Raw genomic sequence first — 21,637 nt, forward strand, 5'->3', positions numbered from 1 at the left:
GCCCACGTGGCTAAGGCCACTAGGAAGGTGGCTGTCTATCAAGTGGCATTGTCGCATCCCTCCAAGCTGCCTCATTTGCAGGCGGCTCCATCCCCCAGCACAGCAGGGGCTGTATGGGCAGGAGGCCTGGGCCTGCAGTGTGGGCAGGTGGCAGGCACAGACTGAAAGCGGGTTTGTCAGGCTGGATTCTGGGAAGAGCTGAGGAATAGAATTAGGAAGTGCTCTGGCCAAAGTGTAAGTTACTGTGTGTTGTGGCTGTCCTGCCAGAGGCTCCTGCGGTTGGAAGGCTAATTAGGAGCCTGCTGGACGGGAGAATGATAGTCTCAGGAACCTCCCAGAAGCGGGACTCGGCACAGGGCAGCTCTGCAGGGCACAATCTCTCTCCTCTGGACAGGATTATTGTTTACAGCTCAGAGCAGTCTCCCACCCATCTTTTCTTTTAAAACATCATCTTTTGTAGCCTAGGCTAGACTCAAGCTTGCTAAGTAATCAAGGGTGACCTTGAACTCCTAATCTTGCATCCACTTCACAAATGTTGGGACCCCATCAGTCTGGGAATCGCTCAGGGCTTTTCATGTGTACGTAAGCATTCCCAGTTCTAAACGGTCACTCTTCTAAATGCTCACTCTTATGCTCTGAGCATTAAGGGGATGTTTCACCAAGCCCTGGGTCTCTCCATGAGATGATAGGTGTACTCGCCCGCCTCCCCCTAGACAGCCTGAAGTGTCCATCCCATAATCTGTCACCACCAAAGCCATGGAAGCCAGTAAGCCAGCAAAAGAACGGAAGCAAGGTAACGCGCATCCTGCAATGAAGCAAACGATCCACTTGTCATTAAAGAAACACGGACTTAAAAGCACATGGCCGGCATTCTCTACTGCTGATGTAATGCAGAACAAAATACGGGGAAAGACCGAACAATCATGAAAGGGACACAGGAGTCCATGGTGGGCAGGATCTAAGTCAGAAGAGACTCACTACAGAAGGATGATGCGCTTCAGAGCCCCTCCCTCCCACTAGGTGGGATGGCATCCACAAGGGTCTGACTTGTTTCCATTCAAATGCTGACAGCTGTATTCTTTAAGGCAGTATGCTGACTACTGGTGTTTCAATGTTATTCAGACTCTCTCACACCCTAATATCAGCTATAACTTCTAATTTGTGTTTCTTACAAAACATCTGGAGTAATGTAAACTTTTACACCTTTTCTGTGCCTCTCCCCTGTGTGTGTGTGTGTGTGTGTGTGTGTGTGTGTGTGTGTGTGTGTGTGTGTGTGTGTAATAGAACCCCTGGCCCTCATGTATGCTTTTTAAGCTCTCTGCTGCTGAGCTGTGCCCTCGGACCACTCATCCCCCTTCAAGTATTACCTCATGCATACTTTGATGGCAAATGTTTCCGAAAGGAACTTGATCTAATCATATCTTTCTGAACACTCCACTTATCTTGTCGAAGAAGCAAATCTTGATCTTTACACCATCCTCCCAAGACTTCTGTATCTTGCATGCCAGCTACTGAACAACAGTCGTACAACTGGCACATACAGGTTTGGGAGTTTGGGGACTCTTTGTTGGGCTTGCAACTCAGGTGGGAGAAGCTGAGACACACTAGCAAAGCCTCAAGTGCACAAAAGGTGGCAATAGTGTATTTTATAGAGAGAGTAAGGAACCATAGCCACACCAGGGCCAATTATGCAGGGCCAAGCCCTCAGAAGGAGGAAGACGGGGCAATTAGCTCTGGTCAGGCTGCTGCATGTCCATTAGAAGGCACCAGCAGATCTGTAAGCAGCCTGTCTCCCCCTGCATGTGATATTACTCTTCTCCAAGGAGCTGGAAAACCTGGGCGTCTAGGAAGGGAAATGGACAGGTGGGGTTGGTTCCTAAGAAAGTCAGAATCGTTCCTTCAGGCCACATTATCTGCTGTGCCCACTGGAAAAAGAGTCCCTGACAGCCATTCATTCACCGAGATTGTCTGACAGCATCCAAAGCTGTCATAGTCAACCTATTCTAGGCCACCTTAATCCTCCTGCCCTGCCCTCCGACAGGGCAGGCAACGGCCCTCACCCAGCCCCATGAGAACCCCGGCTCTGCATCTCCTTGGCTGTTCATTTTTATATTGCGGAGCTCCAAGCGATTACATCACCAGCTTCCTTCCCAGCAACAAGGATAAGGGAAGCTCCTACCGAGATGAATGCTGAGACCATCGTGGGACACACAGGTCTCAGTTCTGCAATGGCCTGGCAGGTTGTGATACTCTGATCTCTCTCACACACAGGCCCATTTCTCAGAGAGCACCGAAGACTCCACATTTCGGGTATCCTGTCACCTTGGCGGAAGCTTTGCGCAATGTTGCACAACAGAGGCTACCTCGAGTGCATCAGCTGCCTCTCTGGAGGGCATGGCTGGGTACACCATCTGCCACCCGCCACCTGAGGGGACGGCTGGAGGCCGGCTCTCACCTCGGCTCAAACACCTCTAGGCACATATCCATGCACTCACGCACTCACATGTGCATAAACCCATTCGAAGACTAGTCCCCAGGTTCAACCCTGAGGCTGGGAGTCACCTTCTTCCCCCAGTCTCCTCATCTCCTGTGGGTGTCTTTCGTTTTGATGAGAGTAAATGAGAAAGGCACATGACAGTGAGCCTGACCTCCATTCTCACACCTGCAGCGAGCCGAGGGCCTGCTCTGCCTACACAGAGCAAAATCTAAAGGCAATAGGCGAGAATGACCAGAGAGAGCAAAGGCTTCCAAATAACGGCTCTCTGAGGGCTACCTGGCCCAGCCAGATCTCAGCGGGGGTATGCACGCCTGCCAGCAGCTCTATAAAGCACCCCGATGACCTCCAAACCACGCTAAGTGACCCCTCTCCCCGGCAAAAGCCAGAGTGACCACGAAACAGCATCAGGAAATGCACCTTAACCGGACTACTGTGCTACAGGAGTGAGACAGCCCCCCAGTCAGACAACAAACGTCTTCTCCCCGCAGATGGACAGTGATGGATTGTCACGGTGACTCTGAGACCAGAATGTACAGGGTAGCAACAGACCCGGCAGTTGCCTGCCACCCTAGCACCACACTCCTGCTTGAGCTTGTGGGGCAGCTCCCGGTGTGGAGGAAGACTTTCTCTTTCAGGGAGGTTTCTATACTTGGGGAAACTGCTCCAAGTTTTCCAGAGGGTCTTCTCTGGTTTCCTATCAGGGGACCAGCATTTTTATTAAAGGTCAAAGTGTCCACTCGTGATTTTACGAGCAAGCGAGTATCAAGTTGTTTCTTCGGGATTCACCTGCGCTTTGTCTTTTATCCTTGTGATGGCTAGGTGCAAAACTGGGCGAATGATCACCTGGTGCCCTTGATGCCGGAGAGGGGAAAGGAAGAACGAACCTGCTTCTAGTGCTCTACATTATCACACGGGTCCTCTACCGTAGACCAGGCTCCTCTCAGCAGAAGCAGGCATCCGTGAGTCATTGACTGCAGAGTGCCCAATGCCCAGGTCAGCCCTGAAAATACTCTAGAATGTTCCTGCATCAAATAGGGTCTGGTGCCAAGGAAATGAGCATCTAAGTCACATGACTGTGTCTTTTAATTCACAAAGAAAGGCTCCTTAGGTCAAAAAAAAAAAAACTTAAAACAGGTTTTCAAAAATAAGCCATTGCAGCCCCTCACACCGGAACTGCTACTTCCTCTTGACCACAATGGTAAGCCTAAGGAGCCGTGTCAATCTTCAAGGAAGACACACACTTGTGGAATTTCCTGTTTTTTATTATTTAAAAAAAAAAAAAAACTTATTCAGCAACTGTACACAGCTGAGTGTGAATGGAGGAGAAGCCAGCTGGTGGCTAGGGGCACCAGTACTGTACACTCAGCACATCGGGGACGGTCAGCATGGCATTTCTTGAAAACACTGGTGTGCCCCCTACTTCAGTGTCTCCCCACTTCACAATTTTCGGTAAACAAAACCACACAGTCCCACCACCATCTGGTGCCTTGGGACCAACAGGCACAAGATTCTGGCACGCGTGGTACTGACAGCCACAAAGACTAATATTCTGCTTTCTTTGTTGCTGTTGAACAGCAATGTAAGCATGGAGTCACGCGCACACTCACACTGTGGACAACCAGGAGAAGAGCAAACAAGATACTGCCTCCCCAGTGGAAAACCCTGAGAACGTCTCCCCGGGAAGTGCAGCAGGCACCCCCACATTTGCTCCCACTGCCACGGTCAGCTTCTGCCACATGGGCACAGAGAAAGACTCCTCCTGAAGCCAGGAAAGGGAGACTGGAGGCCACCTGCTTGGCCAGCGAAGCAGATGTGGCCTGATAGATGGGCCACATGTCATTCTCTCAGTTGCCAAAATGTAACTGTCGGGGAGGCTGACAGTAGCCAGCTCCGGGCTTATCTCCCGGGCAGCCTTCATGGCCCGTAAGATCAGATAGATCATTTAGAAGGTAGCTGGAAGATGCGTGATTGAGAAGGGAGTTTAAGATCAGTGACTAGCTCAAACATCCATATCCCGTGACATTATGAGCCCTTGAAACCTCAAACCTACCCATCGGGTGATATTCACATACTCCAGGCTAAAAGTGACTGCTTGTTAGGGGCCTCTGTACACTCTGAACTGGGCTAGAGTGTGTAAACTTCTGTCATCTCTCACCTAGCTTACTAAAATTGCAGTGTCCTGTTTGCAATATGACAATCTCAGGAGGAGGAGTAGCAAGAGGAGGAGGAGGAGGAGGAGGAGGAGGAGGAGGAGGAGGAGGAAGAGGAGGAGGAACTACAACCAAGGAGTTGGAGAGACTGCCAGGCCTTAAGGACAAGTACTGACCTTATAGACCTGAGGTCAGTTCCCAGCACCCATATCTGGTGGCTCCCAACTGCCTATAACTCTATCTCCAGGTGATCTTCTGGCCTCCAAGGTCACCTGCACTCACATGCACAGACACACACATGCACGCACTTGAATACATAAATCCTTTAAAATGTATTTGTTCGTGATTTAGAGTTTACAAAGTTTACTGTGGATCCACCCTAGAGGGTAGAAAAATCCAACCTTCATTTCTTAAAATGTCTCCTAACCCCTGATCCGGACAAACTCCACAGAGCACACTTAGAGGCTGATTTTTTTTCTAGGAGTCTCGCTCTCCTTTCTCTTCTGTCTCTTGCATCTCACTCGGCAGCCTGTTCTAACTGGATGCAAACGAGGAAGGCAACTATCAGGGAACAATTTAAAACTGGCTATTGCTCCGCCAGCATTTATAGGCTAGGAAGCCACCAGAAGCTCTGAGACTGGGGGATGGATGGACTGGCCTGGTGCTCTGAGGAAACACACCAAGCACACTAACATAATGGCTTCTGCTGCTCTGTCAAGGTCATGGCCTGGCCCCCAGGGACAAGTTGGGTCTGATTTATGGCCACAGAGGGCTGTGTAGAGTGACTGCCAACAGCTGCACTGTCAGAGAGCCTTACTGCTTCCTGCCCCAGCCCAGGGGGGAAAGGTTAGGGTCTAGGTAAAAATCTACTCACCTGGACTGATTGTCTTTTAAAGTTAAACACAGACAAAAATCATGGGTGACAAACGAGTTTCATGTTGTGGGCTAATTATCATCAGGTAGTAATGGCTGCATCTGGACTACCTCACCGGTGGCTTGGGTGGCTGGAGGGCGGGTCTGTACAAATGCAAGAACAGCACAAGGCTGCTTCCCCTGGCCTTACAGCCCTAGCACTAAAGTCAGAGAACAGACTATTAAAGACTTCAAAATGCATAAAGGTCGCCATTCCTCAGCAGTCAGGCTGTCGAGGACACGAGGGTCAGTATTTCTAACCAGCTCTCCAACGATGGCGACTTGCCACTAGACCATAACCACACTGGGATGGGAGGGGCCAGAGTATTTTATCAGTCCATATGTTCTGCCCATTCTGGGAACACTGGAGCCCTAGAGATGTGTGCAGGTGCACCAGATGCCCTGGCTTCAGAGTAGAAACCCAGCAAATGTGACTGATTACCAGGCTGCAATCCAGAACACATGGGGTTGGCTGCCAGGGCGAGGCTTCTGCCTCAGCTCCACGACCCTCGCTTTAGCGTCCTAGTCCAAACAAGACAGGGAGCTCTCAGCGGGGTGTCCTCCTACCAATGGGTGAAATTACAACTCTGGTCAAGAGAAAACAAGCTTGGGGTACCAGATTCTGCTTGATGGCACTGTGGCTCACAGGAAGATAGATACTGAACAGAAAGCCACTGATTCCCATGGCCTCATTTCTCATTTCTTCGGGGGTATGGGGGTGGGGAGTCTTTAGAAGATGCAGAGGTGGGGTTGTTCTTCCCCTCCACCCCATCCCACCCCACCGAGCAGAGGATAAGGTTAGCTCAGGGGCCTCTGGAGCCTGTACATAATGCGGGAAGATGGAGGAAGGGGTGTGTGGTGACTTCTCTTGCTGTTATAATCAAAAGACTATGGTTATATCTGACAGATGCAACTAAAGGGAGGGAGGTTTTAACTGGGTTCAGGTACTGAAGGTCCAGTGAGGCAGGGACATGGTGTCAACCAAAGCCTGAGGCAGCTGGTCACATCGGCCAATACGGAGGCTGTGGATGACGCCAGTGCTCCGCTTGCTTTCTTCTTCTGTTTCTCACAGTTAGAGTGAGTCTTCTCTCTGTAATTTATCTACTCAAGAGGTTCCCTCAAAGACATGCCCAGAGGTCTCTGGGGCGATTCTAGATTCCATCAACATGACCGTGTTAACCCTCACGGGAGGAGTGAGTGAATTCAAGAGACCAGGGTGGTCTGCACCTTTTCTCTTATGTGTATACTGTCACAGTCGTCCTGGTGTCTGGGACTTCCTGTTCCGTGGGCCCATGTTCTCCATCACATGGGGACCTCCTATGGAGAGCACCCGCTTCCAAGCCATTCTTGAATTCTGAGTGTCTAGCAAGGTGTATGGTCTGGGAGGGAGGCTCAGTAGGTCTTTGCAAATGAAGGAGAGACAGGAGTAAAAGGGGGTGGGGCAGGGAAATTAGCTACATGGAAAACAGATGTTCCCAACATTTCCGCTGCTGGGATGAAAGTGAGCTCCTAGCGAAAGCAATGAATACAGGTTAGACTCACCCATGAGACCCTTCTGTCTGCTTGTGGGAAGACCAAGGGACACAGGATTTCAAGACCCTAAGGCTGGTAAGCCATGTCTCTGCAAGTAGAGGTTACGGAAAATGTGCGCGCATAGTAGCTAATCTAATTACGGATGCCTGACACAGGCTATTCTGCCTGCCTTCCCAATAAAGTTAAGTATTTACATGCCTAATAAAGGCAGGCTATTAACAAGAGAATAACAGCTCTTCCTTAAAGAGCATGTACAGGAAGAGAGAGAAACGGGAGCAGCGCAGAGAACATATTCCCCCAAGGACAGAACCAAGCCCATTAAAATGTTCCCAATACTCAGAACTTATTTTTTGAGAAGATAATTACCAACAACCTCAGGAAGAAGTGTCAAGTCCCTTCTACGCCATTAGGAAGCCTGCTTGGGAGTAGATCCGTTACCATGACAACTGCTTGCCAGAGGATAGGGACGGATGGACCTACCAAATGCTATACTCGACAGTGAGCCTGCAATTTCTTGTAGCCACTTTGTAAAAACATCTTCAGCAGCTAGAGCCGGGGCAGCTAAAGGCTGGGTGAGGCTGCTTTCAAGTGACATGAGTGTATCCTCAGCATCCTTGACAGATGTTACCTGGCTCGGGTGAAAGACTGCCAGACAGGGTGCTTACTCCCAAACTTGGTGACTGAGGACAAAAGGGAAGTCTCACGATACAGAAGGGTATGTGGAGCTCCCTGGCCAGCCAGAGTACCCAAGACTCCAGATTCAGAGGAAGACTGCCTCAAAAAATAAGACGGAAAGCAACAGAGGAGGACACTTGGCATTAACCTCTGGCCTCCACATACACATATATACACAGGTAAGTGCACTTGCACGCACACACACACACACAGAGAGATAACAGAGACAGAGAGAGACAGAGTCAGAGTCAGAGTCAGAGTCAGAGTCAGAGTCAGAGTCAGAGTCAGAGTCAGAGTGGAAGGCCTAGTCTCCGGTCTCAGACACAGCCTGCCACTGATTTCTAGCTATCCATGCTTCTGAGAACTTTGCAACTGTCACGGCTACTCTAAAGAGAAACAGCACCATGTCACTTGGTGGTATTCTGGGAACTAAATGGAAGGATGGAAGGGAAAACAATGTAACCGTGCCCCTTTTATCTACATGTGACAGAGCGCACACGGCCACGGAGAGCCAGCAGCACAGAGCTTGTGGCACGGTAGTCACCTCTGCAGCCTCATAGCTGGCACCTGTGATGCCCATTCAGCCTTAAGGAAGGAGGCAGAGGTTACCGAGGCGGCCTTCAAGATAAGGCCATCCTGTTGGTAAAAGCAGCGTTTCACTAAGGGACAAACACTATACTGTGTCCTCTGTAGAATCAGAAAGGAGAAGAGTGGATACCAGGGTCTGATCGGGGGAGGTACACAGGGAACAGTCTTACTCTGCAAGATGATAAAGGTCTGGAGATGTGAGGCTCACCACCGTACCTACGCCAACCGCTTGCGACTCTGTGCGGGGGGAATGGTTGATATGTAAAGCTATCCACATGTGCATTTACACTTAAACTTAAATGTTACAGCCTCAAAGAATCCCAGCTGTCAGCACAGCTTTGGTCTCTGCTCTTGGGACAGCTATGAAAGAGAAGCTGAGGGTGAAAGAGAAGCTGAGGGTGAAAGAGAAGCTGAGGGTGAAAGAGAAGCTGAGGGGAGTCTGAGATGGTTCCCCCTCCTTCCCCAGCCTGGTGAGCGCTGGAGCCTGATATTCAGTTTGATGGGAGAGTACTCACACTGGCCCTTCTCCAGAGTTTCCAATGCTTTGGTAGTCTAGGCCCAGGGCCTCAACACCAGGCCCTTCCACCTTCCCTGAATTCACACTCCCATTTGCACAAAGGTCTTCATGGTCCTACATCACCTCTGCCCACATGGTGCAGCTGATCTGCCCTAAAGTCAGACACACCGTGAGCTCCCAGCTTCCATCATGGAGCTGTGACAGTCTGTAATGGTGTGTGCACTGCTCTGCAGTGAGTATATAGGAGGGACTGCAGCTCAGTACTGGAGAGGGACACTGGCTCAGTACTGGAGAAGGACACTGGTTCAGGTTCTGTTCCCTGTGTTTCTTGCTGGTGCTTCTGTGGCTTCTTCAGTCTCCTGCTCCAGGCAGTAAAACCTCCCCACCTGCTTCGCTCCACGCTGCCGGAAGGCAGCCCACCAGTATGTTTGGTGCTTTCTGACACCCTGTGCTTGGCTGGATGACTAGATCTCAGGAGGTCAGTGCCCGACATGTAAGGGACAGAAGCGGATGAGGCCACCCCTGCTATCCGTCGACGTCAGGGACAAAGAAGCACACTATAACACTGCTTCTCAGCCTTCCTAATGCTGCCACCCTTTAACACAGTTCCTCGTGGTGATGTCACCTCCAACCACACACAATCATTTCGTTGGGACTCCTAACTGTAATTTTGCTACTATTATGAATTGTAATGCAAATACCTTATATGAAGGATATCTGATATGCAACCCCTGTAAACGGGTCATTTGAAACCCCCATGGGGGTCGAGACCCACTGGTTGAGAACCACTGTTTAATGCCACGGGCATTAAGACGTAAGAGGATCATAGGCACACAGAGAGGACCAGGATGGTCTATACTCCCTCCCGCTCTCCCACAATATCCCTTTCTGAGTATGGAGGGATTTCTGCGGTTGTAACTCAGAATCAACAGCGATAGGATCAAGGATAGAATTGAGCCCTTCTCAGTTCACTCCCTGAGCACTTAGCTGTTGAAAAGGAAATCTTGATTGCTTTGTCACTTCAAATTCCGACATCTTTGTGAGAGAACCGGGATGGGTTAGCAAACAATCAGAGATCCAAGCCTAAGGAAGGGCATTCCAGCTGACCTCTGGTCCAAAGCAAATCCTGACATTTCCCAATCGGGATTACGTAAGCGAGCAGCTAAGCAACAGCTGCAAAGGCTGTGTGGTCAGCGTGCAGGCAGCAGGGGGAGGGCAAGAAAGTGACCTTCAGGCAGATTGGCGGCCAGGGAAGGAAGCAGGGGGCAGCTTCCAGGGGTAGGGTCTCTGCCTCTACTCTTCCATCCTATATAGCAAGTCCCCACCAAAGAGCCACAGGATGCCAGGAGTTTCACCTTCAACCCTCGGCACATAAATAATCATTCACCCTCTTGAGTTCATTGACCTCAGTTATCCCCGGCCAGCCAATTACAAAAGACCCACAATCCAATTCACTCACGTCTTATGGCAGACTGATGGCAGTTTGGAAAGTGCTGGAAAAGTCATCTGGGTATTACAGAAAGGGATCTCACCTAAACCAGAAATCTTCAAGGGAGTAATGCTTTACACATGTTCTGATCTGAGGCATTCCAGACAGAGGGCAGAAGAGAGGCTCTACACCGCCTCTGGTCCTCGTCCTCACCCCACGCCCCTGGGGCCTACTCAAGACTCATACCAGAGTGGGCCAGATTATAGACCTCAAAGGCCTGAGAAAGCCGTATGTCAAGTGGGAATAACAGACTAAGAATTAGATCTCTGACAGACAGACAGACAGACAGACAGACTGACAGGGAGAAGAGCCACAGACAGACAATGGAGATGGCAAACTTCAGGTTTCTTCATCCTCCTAACTGGAGGAGGCTGCTCGCAGCTTTACCACTACGCTAAAGTCACTTTCCCTGCGGCAACCTACGCCAAGCAGTCTAGACCGACTAGGTCAGTGTGTGTGATAAGTCATACGGGAGAGGGACGCTCCAAAGACAGGCAGGGAGAGAGACAGTGATGTGGTCCTTCACGTGGGCCTGAATGGTTTCTTTCCTGTGTAGAGCATTCTGTAGAAGTGCCCCTTCTGCACAGACTCCACCTGAACTCTTCTTAAAACAGCATTCTTGATGTTTCAGGTCCTGTGTTTCCAAAGCCCATGGGTCCGACCCATTGCTAGTCAGTGAAGCTGTTCTCTATGGGGGCAGTGCAGAACCCACTCTGCAAACAGCAAAGCACATCATCCCAGGACACTCCCTTCTCACGAGACTTCTGGCGCGCTCTCATGCCATGAGTGAACACTGGCCATACGGCTTACCATCATCACACGACCGATTTCTGCCATGCACAGTGTTTCCATGATCTACAACTGACCAATCTAAGACTCGGGCAGCTGGGAGAGGAGGTGCGGTGAGCCGCTCCAAAGTCGCACTTGCTTTCTTGCACCGTGTCTGAGCAACGACTACAGAGGCCCGGGAATCCAATGCCACTCCTTTCTGTCTTAAAACCGATGCCAAGTCTGAGGCTCGTCCGTGTGCCTTCCCCGCGGGGGCAGCTCTCTGTTAACAAAGCTGCCTGCTTGTAAGTGGCGAGGCAAACACAAGAGGAGCCCTTCCAGACGTGAGACAAGAAAGAAGGCAAACAGGAAGATCGTCTGTTAACAAGCTCGCTGATGGATGGTTTGGAAGAACAAAGAGAGCAGATGCCACGCCAGTCAGCCTTACCGACGGCCGCACACCTTCGATGGCACTCCACAGTGATGGTGTGTGGCAGTTTAGGGTGGGATGGCTGCAAGACGTGAGGATGAAATGCTCTGCTTCGAATGATGTAGATAGATGTTTGCTAAGTTTGCTTTTCAGTGTACATGCTTATCAGGGGTAATAGTGGGGGGGAGGATAGATTTCACCTCAGTTTCATGGAGTTGACATCTACTAAAGTTAACAGGGCAGAGCTGTAAAATGTTCTTTTAACCTGGCACCCGAGTCTTCTTGGGAAAACAGAGTTGTCACAGACTGCCAACACTACAGGTGACAGCATCCATCAGTTTTCCAAATCTGTCGTCTCTCTTGTTTGCCTCTAGACACCTGGAGGCACTGCCCCTCCCCTGAGAGGATGGTGTCCTCTTTGCTGGCTTGCAAGCCCTTCCAGGGCCTTGTGGGGTGCCACCCAGAGTGAACAGCACCCCTGAACACTGTCTGCAGAGGCCTTGCTCTATCTGAGTCAGATCTCTGCACTCCATGACACCGAGGGCTGTCCCACCGCCTGCCCCTCTCTCTTCAGGCAGGCGGAGACCCCTGTTCTCTGTACAGAGCCTGGCACGGAACAGCACTCAGAAAATATTTGCTGAGTGCTGGGGAAAAAAGAAGAACAAATCACTAGAAAGGTTGGGGGGAGGATCACTGAGGGCAAGGGAACGACACAAATTTACACACACACACAAAAAAAAAAAAGACTCAGTTTGTCTTTTCAGAGGTGTTTGGTAGCTTTCGAAATCGCCTGCCGGCTGGACGATAGGATCACCGAACAGAGGGTGCCGAGGTCACATGGCCTCACAGCAACAACTCGCAGGACACGCGCATCTGGTCCAGGAGGAGTCATAGACATGCTGACACTCTGTCATCTTGGCAGCCACTTCCCCCTGAAGGGACACAAGCTTTGGGCGTGTTTTCCAGAAGGACACAGACGAAAGCAGTATCTTTTTGTTCCCCTGCTCTGCTATGTCCCCCAGGGATAGTGGCCCTCTACCCCCAAGATGGTCCCTGTTGCCTCTGATGAACAGGTGTTCCCCCCTAAAAACCTGAGGTACTCGAAGAGGGCAATGGACTGACTAAATCCCAAAGATCCCGAGAAAGGTCACAACACACAGGGGATACACAGAGGATGCACAGTGACTCGTTCCCCAGTCTTTGACCCACAAGAACCCCACAGAGGTGTCTGTGTGAGGCCTGCAAGCCCGGTCTCAATTTCACCCTCCTGGGACACAGGCCCAGTGGTTTCTGAGAGGAGCACAGGCCAGTCGCCTAAAAAGCTAACAGTCTCAATCTGTGTGCTGCCTAGAGAAATCGAGAGGCCTCCTCAAGTGACTCTGAGGAAACCGAGAGCTGGGGAAGAGGGCTCTGCTGGTTAACAGCACTATCAGACCGAGGGAAGATCCAGAATTTCAAAAGACCTTCAGTTCGTCCTGTGTGAAAAATAAAAAATTTAAAGTGGAATACATAAAGCCTTGAAGTTCAAACATAAATAAATGAAAGCAGAACCCTGAGATGCCACTGCTCCCCCGAGCTCGGCAGATCTCAGGGAACTGTAGCCAGAAAGGCCTAAGGCACCGAGTGGTTCAAGGTCCAGCCTTTCCATGTTCTTTCCGGGAAATCGAGACTCTGGAGGGAATGAGAGTGGGAGGGTAAGCGCCTTCTCCTGTGGAAGCCGTCTACCAGGCAGGCTTCTGCCGTCAGCAAACCCTTCCCACTCCCCACCCAAACCCACAGAGCAAGAGACTGAAAAAGCCACACAATCATCCCTGGGACTGTGACCTTTAAATGTTTAAGCAGGGATCTACTTAAGTGCTGGGTAAAAAAGCAGGCGATTAGTTTCCACGTGAGTCACAAGATCCCCTCAGTGAAACAATTCAATTAAATATTTAATGCCTTAGGTCTCATCTGAGATGTCGTGAAGATAACCTGATGCACCCTGGCCCGGGTCTCAATTGAGCAAAGGTAGAAAGAGGACCCACACACACACACCAACCCCTCCACTCCGCCTCTCAAAGAGGAAGCACAGCTTTGGGAGAACGGGCCTTTATGAACACAAAAGCCAGGCCTGGTGGGAATGACAGTGACACATCAGTCATCTCTCTGGAACTATTATGGCCGCTTTTCCATGGAAAGTCCTGACTGTCCTTTGGGGAAGTCAGATTCTCGAGCACACTGAACACTGGGCACCAGGCCTGGACCATCTTGTCTCAGGTTACATGTTGCCAGGTGCTGGCTCTCCTCTCTCAGCTAAGACTACCCTCCTCAGCTAGCAATGAGTGAACCAGGGCAGCTGCATGCACACGCACACATGTAACATGGGAGACGTTGGAGAGGTTAGTTGGCATAGCTATAGTAATCATCTCATTATGTCAACCAAAGCTTCTTGTTGTACGCTTGAGGGTGTGTGTGTGTGTGTGTGTGTGTGTGTGTATGCACGTGTGTTCATTATTTTATTTCTGTTTTGTTGAGGCAGAGATTCACACTGCAGGGAAGGCTGGTCTTGAACCGTCTTCTTGACACAACTTCCACAGTGACGGGATTACTAGGCAAGGACTGCCGTGCCCAGATCACTTTAGTTTAGTTATTTTCCCTTTTTTTCTTTTAAAAGACAACGATCCTCAACGTACAGGATATAGAGAGGCCTAAGGCAAGGTCAGGGACTGACCTTACTCTAACAAGGAGTAAGAACAGTTCAACCCCATTGGCCTTTACCAGTTCTTCTAGGGGGGTTGGATGAAGCATTCAAGTGAATAATCCCCAAAATTGGATTATTCAAACCCTCTGAAGCACTGTAATAATAACATAAGCGTCCCCTTAGCGTGGCTCCTTCAAAATATGTTCATCCTGCTGGAGATGCTTAACGCCAACCTTATTTGTTGTCATGGGAACCCCACGGAACGTTCATCTTCTTACAAAGACCCCATGCAAGGCCGCAGCGTGTGCTCACATGCGCGCACACACATTAAACCTGCCCTGCTTCCCAGATGTTTCCCATTAATGTAGCGATCACTCACCTTTGCAAGCAGCTGCCTGGAACGGCTGCCGCGACTGGAAAACGCCACCTTCCCTGTTTTAGTAAACATAAGTAAATCTCATTTCCTAAAATAGTTTTGTGCTCTGACTGTCCCCCTAAAACCTCTCAGCGGCATACTGGACATTTGCTGACTCGGCAAATGGGCTCAAAGGAAGAAGCGTGTGGAGCCAAGCACTCACACCTGGCTTAAAAACAGAGCCCCTCATACGCAAAGCACCCCGAAAACATGGCCATCTTGCACTTCAGGGTGCAAACGGGAAGGGTCTATGTGTTGAGGGTATGGGCCATCGTTTCCTGTGGGCAGGCTGAAATGAGCTGAAAACCAGAGTTTCACATCAGCACATGTAGTTACTCCTGCATATATTCAAGGAGGCCTGTTGCTGTTACCATGCAGGATCTGTATAAGGCAAAAGAAGTCCCTGCTCTCAGCAACTGGACCAGAGTGGGTGAGGAGGAGGCATGCACACACTATTTGCTCTCTACTGGGAGAGTGCGCCAAACCTAACGCAGAGTTCAGAGGGCAGAAGAATACAGGGTTTTTGAGCAGGGAATGGGCTTCCCAGAGAGTTCTCAGCCCAGGCTGAGAAAGGAAAAATCAGGCAAGGCATGGATTAGATTAAGAGAGGGTGGGTGACTTGAAGGGGTCTGGACCCAGGTAAATGATAGCCATTAACAGATTGGGGGGGGGGGGGGGGAGGCCTGGAGAGTGGCTGCTCTTCCAGAGGTCCTGAGTTCAATTCCCAGCAACCACAACAACCATCTATAATGAGATCTTGTACCTTCTTTTGGCCTGCAGAATGTCCATGCAGGCAGAACACTGTATACATAATAAATAAATCTTGGGGCGGGGCGGCTGACTCAGGAGAGACCTTGGGAATGGTATTTTAGGTGATGTGGTATCTGGAGGTTGAGAGAAAGGCAAGCTTGCCACTGGAGGCCCACGTAACCTCCACCTGGGACCACCACCCACCCCCCCAACACACACACACATACACACACACACACACACACACACACACACACACACACAGATGCAAAAATCTGGAGGAGGCTGCTTGGGTTGGCTGCATCTCAGGGGCCATGAGGACAGCCAAATATCCTCCAAACTGTGCCAGCCACATGGACGGCCCTGTCATAAATGTCTGTTCAGATGAACGGAGAGCAATCAGAAAGCCCTGGAAATGGGCGTCTGACGAGGTGGACTTGCCCAGCATGGGGAGGATAGACGAGAATGAATCAGGTCTTTCTACAAAGCCGTTCGCCACCTCCACATTCAAATGGCAGAAGTCTGGCAAGCACCTGAAAAGCCTCCTGACGCACGCCACAGCTATTTCATAGAGAAATGTTCCTCTCCCCGCGCCTGTATTTTCCCAGTGACAGACAGACGTTGGCAATTGGAACAACACATGGCCCTGAGTCTGTCAGGCCCTGAGTGCTTGGATTCCTGATCTAAAAATGTCACTCTATCCTTTTCAGGGAAATGGCTTTCTAGGCAGAGCTCTGGGCTTTGGAGCCTCAAAGGAGAACGAGGGAAAAGACATCATGCAAAGAGCCCACACCCTTGTCTAGGGGCCAGTACTGCTGCTGCCCTGGATCCGCCTCTCAATAGCTGCACAGTGCAAGCAAACATCAGCCCTTTCTGAGCCTCAGCAGGCTCGTCTGTCAAGCGGAATACACAAACCTACATCGTGTATTATGAGGAGGGAGAGCCTAAGCTCCTTCGCAGGTACACATATGTCATTGCATATATGTCAATGCTGAGCTGTCCACGAAGGATGTTGTTGCACAGCAGGGAGCTGAACCCTTCTCAACCACCCATTGAAGACACGAGCTTACTCTTGAAAGGTGAAATTAGCCGGGCGGTGGCGGTGCACGCCTTTAATCCCAGCACTTGGGAGGCAGAGGCAGGCAGATTTTTGAGTTTGAGGACAGCCTGGTCTGCAAAGTGAGTTCCAGGACTGCCAAGGCTACACAGAGAAACCTTGTCTCGAAAAAAGCAATATATATATAAAACTTTAGGCAAGGTTTCTGAGGACTGGCTTGCAGTTCTTTGACATGGGATAACGTTATTTGGGTTTTTTTGTTTGTTTGTTTTGTTTTTTTAAAACAAAGTCCAAATGGAACAGACCATAAACTAGCAAGACAATACTACCCCACCCCACCCTACCCCCATATAGTTCAGTACCTGACTGAAAAGGCCAGCTACGACAGCCCTGCACAAAGCCTGCAGCTCTGGGGGTTGCTGTGGAGGAGCCCTGATGCTCCAGCCCAGAGCACAGCTGCACTCTCTTCACATGCATCACAAAGTCACCTTCATTTCCTTGGAAACAGACCCCGGGCAAAGTTGGAGAGTGGAATGTCTGCCTTTAAGAATTGCATCCTTGGGCTGGAGAGATCTCTTAGCAGTTACGAGCATTGACTGCTCTTTCAGAGGTCCTGAGTTCAATTCCCGGCAACCACATTGTGACTCACAACCATCTGTAATGAGATCTGACACTCTCTTCTGGTGCTGTCTGAAGACAACAACAGTGTACTTATTTTCAACCAGAGTGAGCAGAGGTCCTAAATTCAATTCCCAGCAACCACATGAAGGCTCACCACCTTCTATACAGCTACAGTGTACCCAAATACATAAAAAAAATAAATTTTTTAAAATTGCATCCTCACCATGTTTCTACCCAGAAAAATCTAGGCATCAGATTTAGCATCTACGACTTAGCTCCTTGCCTCCTGGTGGGGAGAACTTCCTCTGGTGAGACATAAACTAATGTCTTCCATTGTATGATAGAGCACCACCACCAAACAAACAAAGTACAAGCCCAACCTGGGGAGTCATGATGTTTATTGAGCATAGATGAGAAGTGCCAAGCTGGGCGTGGTGGCACACGCCTTTAATCCCAGCACTCGGGAGGCAGAGGCAGGCGGATTTCTGAGTTCGAGGCCAGCCTGGTCTACAAAGTGAGTTCCAGGACAGCCAGGGCTACACAGAGAAACCCTGTCTCGAAAACCTCCCCCCCCCAAAAAAAGTGGCTTACAGGAGTATAGGTCACCCCCCTAAGCAGCTGCACTACTAGAGTCTCACTCCAGCTCTTTCCTATAGCTGCACCCACATCTCCACTGACCTTCCATATACTAGACACTCCAGTACTCCTCAAGACCACACGTCCCACTGTACAGACTCACATAGGCTGGGTGGAGAGACACGGGAGGGAGACGCTGGAATCTCAGGCAGGGAGCCAATGACCCTCCCAGCTGCTCCTCCTTCTGTGAGGGAGGGTCACCAGCCAGCAGCCTGGATCTCTGGAATGTCTTGCAAGTTAAGAGAGCAGTTTTCATGACAGCTCTCCATACACCTACTACCTCACATCCTAGATGGCTCTAGGGCCAATTAAGTGACAATGTAGTCTATGACTGTGGCATCTACTGTATGCAGCCGGAAACCAGAGTGCAGAAAAATTATCCAAAGGGAGGTTTTAATTCAAAAAGACAAAATGCCAGGGCCAGGCCACTTAACCAAGCTCCGTAATGCAAAGGGTGATGATAATAAAATTTCCTGAAAGGACAGAACAGAAGACAGGCCACAGCAGACCCAAAGAACTGGGGGAGGTATGGGAGTCTTAATTTTACACGGGGGTAGGAGGACGGGGGTTGGCATCATAGAGACAGTGTGAGTGTGGAAATCAGAGAACAACGTAAAGAACTAGGCTTTCGCCATTCACACCACATGGGTTTCAGGAATCAAACTCAAGTAGTTTGGCTTGGCAGCAAGAACCTTTAACTCCCAAACCATCTCCCCAACCCTAGCTAGAGGGGTCATTCAAGATTGGAGTTATTTCTCACTACCCCAAACCACTCTAAGTGTCATTAGCTCTTTTGAGGATGTTCTAGGGGCACGCTATAGGGCACTGATAAGATTCTGCCAGAATGCTGAGCGAAAGACTGATCCCACGGTGGAGGCTGCCCCAGTCCAAAGCACCGTGTGAAGCACGAAGTCAGCCTCAGAGCGGCAGGCGGACACGGAGTGGGGCTCTAGCGATACTCCACCAATGGGCAGTTTGGTGGGAGGCATGCCACTTGCCTGTGGGAGGCATCAAGGTAATCTCCTACTGGCTGGAATGGCAAAGACCAGAAGAGGACCCATCAGAAGCCTTTGTAGAGACTCCTGCCTGTATACCTCACCCTCTGGGTATCACCCTAACCTCTGCAGCAGTGGACGAGAGGGCAAGGCAGAAAGACCACATCTCCATGGTGACAGTCCTAGGCTGAGACATGCTGACCCAGCTCAGACCAAGGCCTCCCTGGGCAGCAGGGCGCAGTGACTCCTGAGCCAGTAGTTTGGTCCCAGCCATCACAGCCTGCATATGAGGAGGGTTGGAGAGACACGGTGTGATATTGCTTCATTTATCTCATTTACTAAGAAGCACCCGTGTGGCCCGTGTCAAGGTGCATGTAGAAGCCTTTCCGGGATCTGCAGAGACTCCCTCCAGTGATCAAAGGGAAAAGAGAACCCATCTTGGTTTCCCCTATGACACTGAACATGAGGTTCTGACACAGGTATCTCCAGAGCTCAATGCTGCCTCAAGACCTAGAATCGTAGCATGCTACTTAAAATAGCTCAGCTACTCAGCCCTTAAGGCACGAGGGATGGCTGAGAGAACGCAGGTCAGACTGAGACATTAGCAGAGTGCCCGCTTAGGCACCTGTTCCCATGACACTACAAAGCTCCTCTCTGCGGCATAAAGTAGAAGCAGAAGGGACAGCCAGGTCCTCAGGGCAAGGTCAAAGGAGGAGAATGTGTGTTAGGGTCAGGGCTCACGTCAGAACTGCCAGACTCCAGCTCTGTAACAGAGAGCCCACATAGCAAGGAGAGGGAAGTAACATGGACCCAGGGACTTAGATGAGAATACTAAAGAGGAGTCATGGGGGGAGGGGGGGCACGGAGGTGGGATCAGCAATTTGCTGGAGTTGGGGTTATTATATCCTTAGGATTACTGAGTGAGGCGGCTCAAGAGCAAAAGCATAGGTGAGAGGTGAGAGGTGAGAGGTGAAAGGCCCTGGGTGCCAGTGTGAGGCGTCTGAACTGCCACAGGCCTCTGGGAGCCCAACAAACCCTAACGCCAGAGAAAGAGCTACTGCTACTTACTGATGCTTCCTGGGAGAATGACAGGAAGAGGCCATGGAAAGAGAGAGGATGCATAGAACAGGGTACCAAGGGCACTGATGCTGGGATGGGGGGGTGGGGGGGGCAGCGGCACACGTCCTATCTTCTGGGAGACCTGATTTTCCAGGATGCCTACCATCCCTGGACTTCCTACTGCCCCCACCACAGTCACTAGGACACAGCACAAATTACTTCTTCCAATTAAGCTACCACCACAGGATGCTAAATATGATGTACACCGGCGGGGGGGGGGGGGGGGGGGGCGGGGCGGGGCTTCCTAGCCCCAGATGGCATTTATGGCCTTCATCAGTAAGAAGGCTTGTCTCTTGCTCTCCAGGGTTTAAACATGTAGATGTCGAACCTCAAGCAACAGCCTCTGCCCCCATAGGCCCCCAGAGGCCTTCACGGGTCCCCTTAGGCCCCAGAGGCTCCCTCAGGCTCTCATGGCCCCCCTCAGGCTCCTGTAGGCTCCCTCACTTCCCCCCTCCCATCCCCAAGCCATTGTGATAGGCACTCTGAGGAAGGGCAGGAAGGAAATAAGAGCAGAGCCTATAGAGACCAGGCTATGCTATGCTCACTTTCAAGCCCACTGTCCTGAAGGCTTTGGGGATGCCAGTCAACAGCCAAAGTCAAGGTTGATAGCATTTACCCAGTATCAGCAGCACAGCCATTTTATCAGCTCAGTCACAGTGAAGGCTAGCCACCAAGGCCATGTGATGGGCCACACCCTGCCAGAGGCACTGTGTGAAATCTCACTTAATCTTCATAACTATTTTATATGGCTGCTACTGCGAGGCCGGGCAGACACGGACTTCAAGTCCATCTGGTACCAGCGACTGTCTTGCTATTATACCTCACTACACTCTGGATCTGACAGACACTTGTCTTACAGAATCCTAATATCTACAGCAAGCAGGGGCTCTTCTCTTGGGAGGGGGGCTTCAGTTATAGTGGCCCCAGAGCACTGAGAACCGGGACAGTGGGCGGGATGGAAAGAAGGCTAGGAAAGTTTTAATACAGTGTATGAAAACTGTTCTATCCTATTAGTAGTAGTTGAACTTTCACTGTGTCTAATTTGCAAATTAAACTTTATCATAGATATATATAGAGAGAGATAGATATAGATGAGATAGAATATACATTTCAGTACTTTTCTATGGTTTCTATATGTTTAGGTGGGAATGGGGAGAGAGTTCTCATTTTATTCATCAAGAGGGCAAGGAAGGAAATGAGCTAATAATGTGAGCTCACATATACAGTCTTGGGCCTTGGGGTGATAATTTAGTCAATGGCAGGATGGTGGTCTCATAAAAGGTTGCGACCTAGAGACACCATGGCCACCTTATTTTGTGTAAGCACACTCTAATGCTCACACAATGACAACCTGACTAACAACACACACATCCCGAGGCAACGCATGCGACAGTGAGCACTCAAAAGCCAGAGCCACGCTGGAGTACTGCGTGCATGGCCGATCCTCTCATCCTTCTAACTACTGTGTGAGTAAGTGCCGGGGCGATGTCCATTACATATAAATGGAAGCGTGACTCGCGATTAAGTCATTTACAGCTCCCAGTTATGGAATTACACAGCTGGATCTGGAGCTCTATGGACACCTGACACTGCAGCCTACGTATGATGTGACCGATGTGACCGTATGATGTGACCGATGTGACCGTTGACTGTGGCTGGCTTTGGCAGGCGCCTCCCATCCGAGGCACCAACTGTGGAGGCATGTGAGAGCCCCCAAGTAAGTGGCTTCCGGGCCTGTGGGAGACTGACTGGGCGAGTAGTCATCACACAGAAGTCCATGGCCCTGTCTTCACCTGCCTAGAGAG

At 50.4% G+C, this 21,637-nt stretch overlaps 1 protein-coding gene and 1 long non-coding RNA gene across 31 annotated transcripts in view; both read right to left on the reverse strand.

The window, feature by feature from the left end:
• Mtss1 (MTSS I-BAR domain containing 1) overlaps positions 1-21,637 on the reverse strand; it is a 142,723-nt gene that overhangs the window by 35,387 nt on the left and 85,699 nt on the right. The gene's annotated exons all lie outside the window — the stretch shown is intronic.
• Positions 12,276-17,895, reverse strand: Gm41330. Its single transcript, XR_875365.3, has 2 exons — positions 17,822-17,895; positions 12,276-14,671 (listed from the first exon to the last, which is right to left on the reverse strand). It is a non-coding gene; the product is annotated as a predicted gene, 41330 (long non-coding RNA).

Source organism: Mus musculus, chromosome 15 (assembly GCF_000001635.26).
Source record: "Mus musculus strain C57BL/6J chromosome 15, GRCm38.p6 C57BL/6J".
Lineage (NCBI taxonomy): Eukaryota > Metazoa > Chordata > Mammalia > Rodentia > Muridae > Mus > Mus musculus.